The sequence below is a fragment of the Chenopodium album genome, chromosome 7 (assembly GCF_948465745.1).
Source record: "Chenopodium album chromosome 7, dcCheAlbu1.1, whole genome shotgun sequence".
Lineage (NCBI taxonomy): Eukaryota > Viridiplantae > Streptophyta > Magnoliopsida > Caryophyllales > Amaranthaceae > Chenopodium > Chenopodium album.
In genome coordinates this window covers 45,660,103-45,669,327 of record NC_137840.1, presented here as the reverse complement: position 1 = coordinate 45,669,327, position 9,225 = coordinate 45,660,103, and the positions used below count along the sequence as shown (strand labels likewise).

General features: G+C 43.0%; 1 non-coding gene across 1 annotated transcript; it reads left to right on the top strand.

Moving 5' to 3' along the window:
* The first annotated feature begins 8,868 nt into the window (after window positions 1-8,868).
* LOC145641280 (small nucleolar RNA R71) lies at window positions 8,869-8,975 on the top strand. The gene has a single exon (XR_014115331.1). It is a non-coding gene; the product is annotated as a small nucleolar RNA R71 (small nucleolar RNA).
* Window positions 8,976-9,225: the final 250 nt, after the last annotated feature.

The window sequence follows — 9,225 nt, the reverse complement described above, 5'->3', positions numbered from 1 at the left end:
CTATGGTGCGCTAGCATGAACCAGCCGGACATTTTTACCCCTAGCAATCGGATGCTCGGGGCACACTGATGCTAGGGGTATTTTGGGAAATATTGGCGATTTATTATTATTTGCGCGTCTCGTCATTTGCTATTTTTGACTCGACTTCCGATGCTCAATTTCGACGCTCTAAGCTCGAATTTCCGGCGTCTAAATATTTAATACTTGGGCGATAAATTAATTTCTTCCGAATTAATTCGTCGAGTCGGTTCGTTTACTACTAAGGGTGTGACCCGAAGGGTTCAGTCAAGATTAAGCTGTAATATTAATTATGCATTAATATTACTGACCGGAAGCGGCCTCCACCTAGGCATTCTGATCACTTGACCTTACTGAATATATTAGCTTTCTAATAATTCTTAACCCACTAACGAAATTATACACTTGTTCGAAGGACACCATTCCTTTCAGTCCGAGTATTGGAAGGAATAGGTTGTCCCTGCAAAAAGAAATCAAGTCTGATGCAAACAAAATAAAAATGTAAATATTGCAGAAATAAAGAGAAAAAGCTACCTCCCAAACAGTGTCGTCGCGGCGACAGGATGCCATGTTCCTCATTTGCACTAGCTGGCTCTGAAAGGCATCTATGCACCACGCCATCGCCGTAACCACCTCTCGCGAAAACTATCAAAGAAATAAAGTCAGTAATAATACAAGACAGATATAAACAAATAGCAAATAAATAACTCACTCGAGTTTGGTGACGAGGGATAGATCGCTCAACGAAACGCTAATCCTCGGGAGTCGGAGGGATCATATCCTCAATAGGCCCGTATGTTCGATGATAGTGGATGGACATACGAGGGGGGAAGGAACTCAGTAGGCTCGATTTGGAAAAAAGCAAACTAAACTGAATAAAATACCACTTGGGGGCTACTTATAAAAAGATAAAAGATAAAAATCATACCGCCGCCTCCTCAAACAAAACAGGGTTCGGAGCTAACAACGACAGTAGATCCTCCTCATAGCATCGGCCCGAGCTAACATGAGATCACCAAGGGGTACCAGCAGGCGACCTCTCCGATAAGTTGAGGAGCATCGCGTCATGAAACATGTGGCGTGGCGGAGGAGCAGGGACGAAAAAAAATTTCTTAGAAGTGCTGAATAGAAACTCTCTCTCCTAGGTACACCACCGCCTCATACGTCCCCTGGAAGTAGCGACGCTCAGCAGTGTATTACGCATCCAGCGCAGGAATAACTAGACCGCCCCATGGCCGGTATAACACATTAGGCTCCTGCAAAGAATGTCTATTAGATAAAGCTCTACCAAAAGCGATACAAATATGTCAACTATTCCAACAAAGAACATACCGAGAGGATCAGCTCTCAGACACGGGCAGTAGTTGCCTGATTACTAAAGCGACCTCCCCAAGAGGCGCCAACAGGGAACTCGCATGGAAATGGTCTCGCCGGCACAAGCGAAGGAAAGTACTCGTAGATCTAGATCTACAAAGATAAAAAGATATCAACAAGTGCTAATAAGAGTTTAGAGCTAACTTTAAAAGAGATAAAGTATACCTCTACGACTCTCCATAAGCTAGAGAGAGCGTTGTCCCCTGTGTAGGACCTATGTCAGCAGGAGTCTCGCAATCCTCTCAGAAAGTCAGCACAGGCCAAGCTGGCCCAATCGTAGGTCCCGATCAGCTGAAGATCGCGAAGAGCAGGAAGGTAGTAAAGCAGCACCCGACTACCCTTGTCAGGGGAAAAGGTCCCTGACAGCAAAATAAGTGCAAAGATGTGCACCCGCTGCTCTCGGGTGGTCGCATCGTCCTCGAAAGCTATCGCCAGAGTCTACCGGCGAATACACCTGGAGCTAAATTGTGATGGCTCCACCTCAGCACGGGTCCGAACAACAATCGAACCCAACAGCTCGTCGACCACAGGAGAGAAAACACTAATGGAGCTGTCAAACGACAGCGCGGTCGAGCTAAACTCCAGTCCCGAGATGATACTGAAGTCGGCTGGGGTGATAGTCATCTCATCCCAAGGAAAGTGAAAAATATTGGTGGTGTCCCAGAAGAACTCTACCAAAGAGCAAACCATGTGGTGGCTCGCGTCAAACAAGTACATGGCGTATGTAGCCCGGAACAGGGCAGTTAGCCCACAAGACTCCCAAAGAAGTCGCAGCCCCTCATCGCCGCTGAAATACTTGTTGTACAACTTGCCTAGGGTGTCATTGCCCGATTCATGGCTGCGTGTCATGCCACTAACGATCCCACGACGCACCCTCTTAGAAATATGGTGCTCCGGGGCAAAGAACAACGTCCGCTCATCCCACTCAGGGAAGGGACCAAGAGAGGTGGACGGGTCGGCGTACTCCTGAACGGGCTCGTGCTCCTGTCGTGTGTCTCAGGACCGAGAACTGGAACCTCGGTGTCTAGCCATACTACTTTGTGCAAAATTGACAAAAATTAAGACTCTATAGTATCTAAGTTTCGCCTAGCCGCATGATACTATGTTCGCAAAAAAATGAGTGCGTAGTACTAAAACAGAGCACAATTTCAATTCAAGCATATATGGCATTTTTTCAAGAAACGAAACAATTACTTGTAATATTGACAGGGTAAAGTCGTATCCCCTAATCAAAAATAATTACCTAATTCACTAACTAAAGTAGATAGGGAAGTAGGGTCGATCTCCACAGGGAAACAAGTCTTTTTACTCCTAATTAAATATTATAATCTAAATTATTTAAGTAACCAATATTAAAAGTTAAATATGAAACTAAACTAAAAAGAGTAGGAAAAGGGAGAAAATAATATATAAAAGGATTTAGGGCATAGGTTCACCAATAAATAATATTCCGGGGTAAAATAGGGTAATCAATCATTGACATTGCATAAATAACATGATTAACAGGCTCTCGCAATTTATTAACCAACATAGATCTAACAGGCTCTCGCAATTTACTAGATCTAAGTTCTTATTGAAAATAGCCTTTAATATCAAATTAACATCTGCTCGATTCATCAATTTAATATTGCTATACTTTTACAAGCCGCAATTGTAAAACATTAAAACAATCCAATAAGAAATCATCATGCAGTATCATCAATCAATAATAGTCAATCATCAATGCATCAATTAATCAGATTGTAAAGGGCTCTCGCTACTTATTACAATCACACAATTAAATTACCGGTATTAAATCTCATCTCACGAATCTTGACTTAACCATTTATAAATTAACTTGCCTATTGAAACTAGACCTAAACATTAATTCTCATCTCTCGATTCTTGAATCAATATTGTCAAACTCATGCATAAAAGATAGGCCTAATCTAGTCACAGAGCATTAAATCAATCAATAGGAAATTAATCTAGCATTGATAATTAACAACAATAAATTACCCCTTCATATTATTATTAGATCCCCATAAACCCTAGAAATTAAACTACTCACACATAATTAAATATAAACTAAGCAAAGCAATAAAATAAATCATGATCAAAGGAATAAAATAAATAACTAAGATTAAGGGAAGAGAAATCGTCACCAAAATAAATCTGGAATTAATCAAAGAAATGAGAACAAAGGTTTAGAGAGAGATTAAGAGAGAGAAAACTAAGTAGAGAGAGAAAGTCTAAGAGAAAGGATTAAGAGAAGAAGAAGTGGTAGTAGAAGCGAGAAGAAGATCTCCCCGAAAGAAGAGACAATCTAAAAACGTATTACGGAGGAGTATTTATACTCCGTACAAAAATCCTAAACTAAATCAAATTAATACGACTCTAATTGTCTCCTAAATAAACACGCGCCCGGCCGGGCGAGGCACCGCCCGATCGGGCGCGCCTTTTTATCTTTAATAGCTAATCTCGCGCCCGGCCGGGCGCGTCACCGGGAATTATGGAACTATTACTAATAGTTGCAAACCAATACTCAAATTCATTGACATACCAGGAATTATGGAACTATCACACAATCCTAACCAAATCAACTAGTCAAGCACTATATTCACAGGTAGTTGGACAAAATTGACGCATGTAAAGGTTTCAAGGCAATCAAACATCATATCATGATCAACTAATCCACAATGCTTATCATCAAATACCAGGAATCAAAACAATTTGTAAAGTAAGGGGCACGGGGAAGCATAATTTATAATTCATTGGAACGTATTTTTTTGTATTTTTAATTTTTCAATTTTTTTTATATATATAAATAAAGCAAGAAAGCTAACCTAGAAGGCGAAAAATCTAAACTAAGAAAACACACCAAAAATAAAGGAAAAGAGAGAAAAAGAAAAATACCAAACCAAAATCTCCCCCAAGCCAGAATTAGACAATGTCCTCATTGGCTCGGAAACTAGCCCAGAATAGCTAGTCCTCATCATCCTCGTCCATCGAGCCGAAGCCCGCACCTCCACTGCCACCTGCACCACCTGCACCAGAAGAGCTACCACCAAAATAGTCAGCGTGAAAACTCCCCCCCGCCGGTCCCCTGAAAGGAATGTCCTGCCCGTACCCGAAAAAGGAAGAATAGTCAGAGTAAATACCACGAGCAGTGGGATCCCTACCGTATCCCTGGGGTGGGGGCTGAAACCAGTCAGGGTGGATAGCGTCATCGGGAATGTTGCCCCGACGAGCATAATCATCGTACATAGGGTAGAGAGCTCTACCCTGGTTCCTCTCTAGGTACCCTAACCTGTGGTCAATAGAACCCACCATCCTCCTAAGGTCAGTCTGTGCATGCTCAATACGTCATAGGGCCTGACCTATACTCTGAAAATCCCAAACTGGGTCAGAGTCAACATGAGAGACGGAATGAGACATACGAGGTGGAGAGAAAGTCACCTCGGGCTGGGGCTGAGGTGGTGGAACTGGTGGTGGTGGTGCCTGTCCCCTAGCGTTGGCAACTAAAGCATCATAGGTGTAAGAATGTTGCCCTGGGGGAAAGGCGGTCAAGTCTGGACTGGGAAGAGGAAAAATAGGCAAAGGTTGCTCGTTTCTAGTCCGAATACACCAAAAGGGTGTCTGCTCACTATCCGGCCTAACCCACCCCACATCCTCAAAATACCTAGCAGTCATGTAGGTATCTGGTCCACAGTTAGTCAGCTGGTGGGGTCCGTCTACTACAAAACCGGCCTTTTTCACCGCTAAACGAGTGATAAGGCCACCTAAACGGATAGGGGACTTGGAAGTGGTGCTGGCTGTGGCATGCCGACTCAGGTGATGAACTATGAACCTGCCGATGTTCAATTTCCCGAACCCGTATACATAATGTCCTATTATAGCTAGTTCGTTGGTTTGAGCGTTATGAGGCTCAGCCCTACCCAAGAAACACAATCCCGCAAACCTTTGCCAGATTTTCGGGACAGGGTGGTGAATGGGTTTGGTACTAGCATGTTGGGGGTCGGGGGCAGGTAAACCAGTCAAAGCAAAATATAAATCACCCATTTTATAATCTTCATGCCACTGGTGAGATAATTCAGAATTTAATTCAAAAATTTTACAAAATTCAACAAAAGTTAAACCAATATTTCTATTGTTTAACCTAAAAAATAAATTGGGTCCATTTCTACTACTAACAACATGAAAAGTGGACAAAAATTCACATGTAAGTTCTCGGTATGTAGGATAATGCATGTCGACGAATTTTCTCATGCCAATATCATTCAAAAATCGTTTAACATAATCAAACAAACCATATGATTCTAAGGTAGGGCGGTGTAACCACCGAGAAGGGATTACCTCACGACCGACCAAATGCTCCAAACGTTCTTTCTGTTCCCGGCTCACGATCCGGATCGTCGGCCAATACGGGAGCTGTAAGTCTGGGTCGTACTCCTCCCTCGAGCTGGAGTTCCTACCAAAAATTGATCTTGCCCTCTTTGAAGCCATGTAGAGGAATGGATCGAAATTTTTTTGGAATTAAAACTGAAAAATTTTTGTATGAGAGTGTAGAGGATGAAGAGAGGATTACAAATATATAAAAAGTTTTGAATTTGGATTGGTAATGGAGGAGAAATCTTAGAGAGAAGTCAGAGAAAATATGAGTTTTAGAGAGAGAAAGTAATGGAGGAAAGAAGAAATGAAGAAAGAAAGAAGAAAGAAAGAGGAATAGACGCGTAAGTGGACTCGCGCCCGGTCGGGCGGTGGGTCGCCCGGTCGGGCGATCTGGAGAATTTTGGGCTATTTCTCGCGCCCGATCGGGCGCTTCTCGCCCGGTCGGGCGATCTGGCCAAAATTTTCCATCTTGTTCTCGCGCCTGGTCGGGCGCCATTCGCCCGATCGGGCGAAATTTTGCCCAGAATTTTTCACTTCTCGCGCCCGGTCGGGCGAGGCTTGCCCGATCGGGCAGACAATTTAGTCCGTAAACGTCAAAATTCGCGCCCGGTCGGGCGCCTCCCGCCCGGTCGGGCGCCTCCCGCCCGGTCGGGCGCCTCCCGCCCGGTCGGGCGAAATTTCTTGTTTTTGGAACTCTACTCTCGCGCCCGATCGGGCGAGCTTCGCCCGGTCGGGCCCGAGACTAAATCAGGGGCGAAATTCCTTCTGTTCTCAAAAATTTGTCTAACTATTTTCCTTCAAACCTGCACAAATACTCAAAAAAAAAACTCATTAAATTCCCTCATCTCTCCTCACTTAAGAAAACGAAAAGAAAAGCTGGTCTAAAAAAATAAAAATGAAAAATACGGGTTGCCTCCCGCAAAGCGCTGGTTTATCTAGGTCCCGCACGACCTTCTTACCAAGTACAATTCCTAAGACCCTTGGCCTAACGCTTGATCGGGTGGTTTCTCACTCGGTCTAGCGATGTTTAAGCTGCGATGCGGCTTCCTGACATATCCTGTGGGACGCCAAGTCGCCTTATCTGGTGGATCCTCCATGACTTGGAATGGGGGATCTTCAATGCTACGCACTAAAAACCCTTCTTCGATCGAATGTTGCTTCAAATTGTCATTGTGTTCAACACTTGCAACTCGATCTGGTGGAACACTTACCGTAGGCTCGATTCGCACAACTTGCTCTATCGGTTCCACTTGTTCATCCTCGAAACCAAGACCAACATTGTAGAATGCTCTTTCTATTGCATCGACTTCCTTCTGCCATTTGTCTATCTCATCTGAAAGGGATGCAACACAAGATACCGCCACCAAGGAATCTTTTTCAAGAGCTTGGGGCTTATTAGAATAATTTACAACCACATTAACACTGAAACATTTCTCCTCAGTCATGGAGCTTTTGAGGGTATTATTCAGATTAAAAACCACTTTATCATCCCCTACAGATAGTGTTAGCTTACCACTTCTAACATCTATGACTGCTCCTGCAGTGTTAAGGAATGGTCTACCCAAAATAATTGGGGTTTGCATATCCTCAGCCATATCAAGAACAACAAAGTCTACAGGTATATAAAATTTACCTACTCTAACGGGGACGTCCTCTAAAACACCTAGGGGGTATTTGAAAGAACGGTCGGCCATTTGCAGAGTTATATTGGTAGCTTTTAATTGACCCATATTTAACTTAGAACATACAGATAATGGCATAACGCTAACACTAGCACCCAAATCACATAATGCATTATCAATCAGAAGATTACCAATATGACAAGGGATAGAAAAACTACCCGGATCTTTCATTTTAGGTGGAGACTTATTTTGAAGTACGGCACTACACTCTGCAGTGAAAGCTACTGTCTCTACCTCACTAATAGACCTTTTTCTCGTCAAAATTTCTTTCATAAATTTTGCATATGAGGGGATTTGCGCGATCAATTCAGTAAAGGGAACTGTTACCTTCAAATCCTTAACCACCTCCAGGAACTTACCAAACTGCTTATCCAAGTTTGTCTTCAATTGACGATTGGGGAAAGGAAGTTTGATAATTGGCTTTTGAGCATTCTTCTCTTTGTCTGGAGTAGCCACCTTCTCTGGAGTTTTACCCTGCAATGTAGGATTAGATGTGTTAGTATTATCTTCTAGCCCTGCAGGGCTAGCAACTACATTGTTTGGTTTAATGGAATCAAGATTAGCATTATTTAATAAAATAGGTTCATCAACTCTGGGCATAGAGGGCCCTTCATAGTTTGAACCACTCCTTAGAGTGATTGCAAATGCTTGATCCGTAGGCCTAGTCGGATGTGCCGGCAGGGCTCCCTGTTGGCGTGCTTGTAGAGTAGCGGAGAGTTGCGCAATTTGATTATCTATAATTTTGTTATGCGCTAGAATTTGATCAATTGCCGCATCTCTGCTCTCCGTGTGCTTTTGCATATTAACCAACATTGCTCTAATTTCCCCTAAAGAAGGGTCTGTAGATGAGGGGGGTTGTTGTGGTTGATTCTTTTGGCCAGCATTGGGATGATAGTATTTCTGCTGCTGTTGCTGTGGCACCTGTGGTTCTTGTGGTGGTGGATTTTGAACATTAGTGCTCCGGTAGGAAAGGTATGGATGATTCCGATACCCAGGATTGTAAGTGTTGGAGTATGGGTTATTCTGCCTATAAGCTTGGAAGGCATTAACTTGCTCCACGGAACTCCTGCAATCCTACTCCCAATGACCTACAATACCACAATTTTCACAGAAAGCCTCGTTAGAATTATTATTAATCGCAGAAACATTAGCTACGTTAGCAGTGCTCAGATTATCTAATTTTTGACAAATAGAGGTCAGTTGAGCTTGCAAAAAGGATACAGAGTCGACGCTATGTTTCCCCTTGTTAGCAAATCCTCTGGGATTCCCATATTGGGAATTGTGTATCGCCATATCTTCAATAACCTGACCTGCGTCATCAACATTAAGATTCATAAATCTCCCACTAGCTGTAGAGTCTAAAATTATTCTAGAAGAATTTCCAATGCCGTTATAAAAGGCTTGGATTAACTGCCATTGTGCTAAATTGTGGTGAGGGCATTCTCTTTGTAAGTCCTTGAACCTCTCCCAAGCCTCATATAAAGACTCATCGGCTTCTTGGGCGAAATTCTGAATCGCACTCCGTAGTAGTGTTGTTCTCTCTGCAGGATAATATTTGTTATAAAAATTCAAAACAAGAGTTTCCCAGTCAGTTTTACCAAGCGTAGTTCTATTTAGACCATTAAACCACAATTTAGCTTTTCCAGTTAAAGAAAAGGGAAAGAGAATCTCCCTGATTTGGTCTTGAGTGACCCCGGCTTGCCTTATGGTGTTGCAATATTGACAATAGTCGGCAATGTGAAGATTCGGGTCTTCACCCTTGGCTCCACTGAATTGCTTC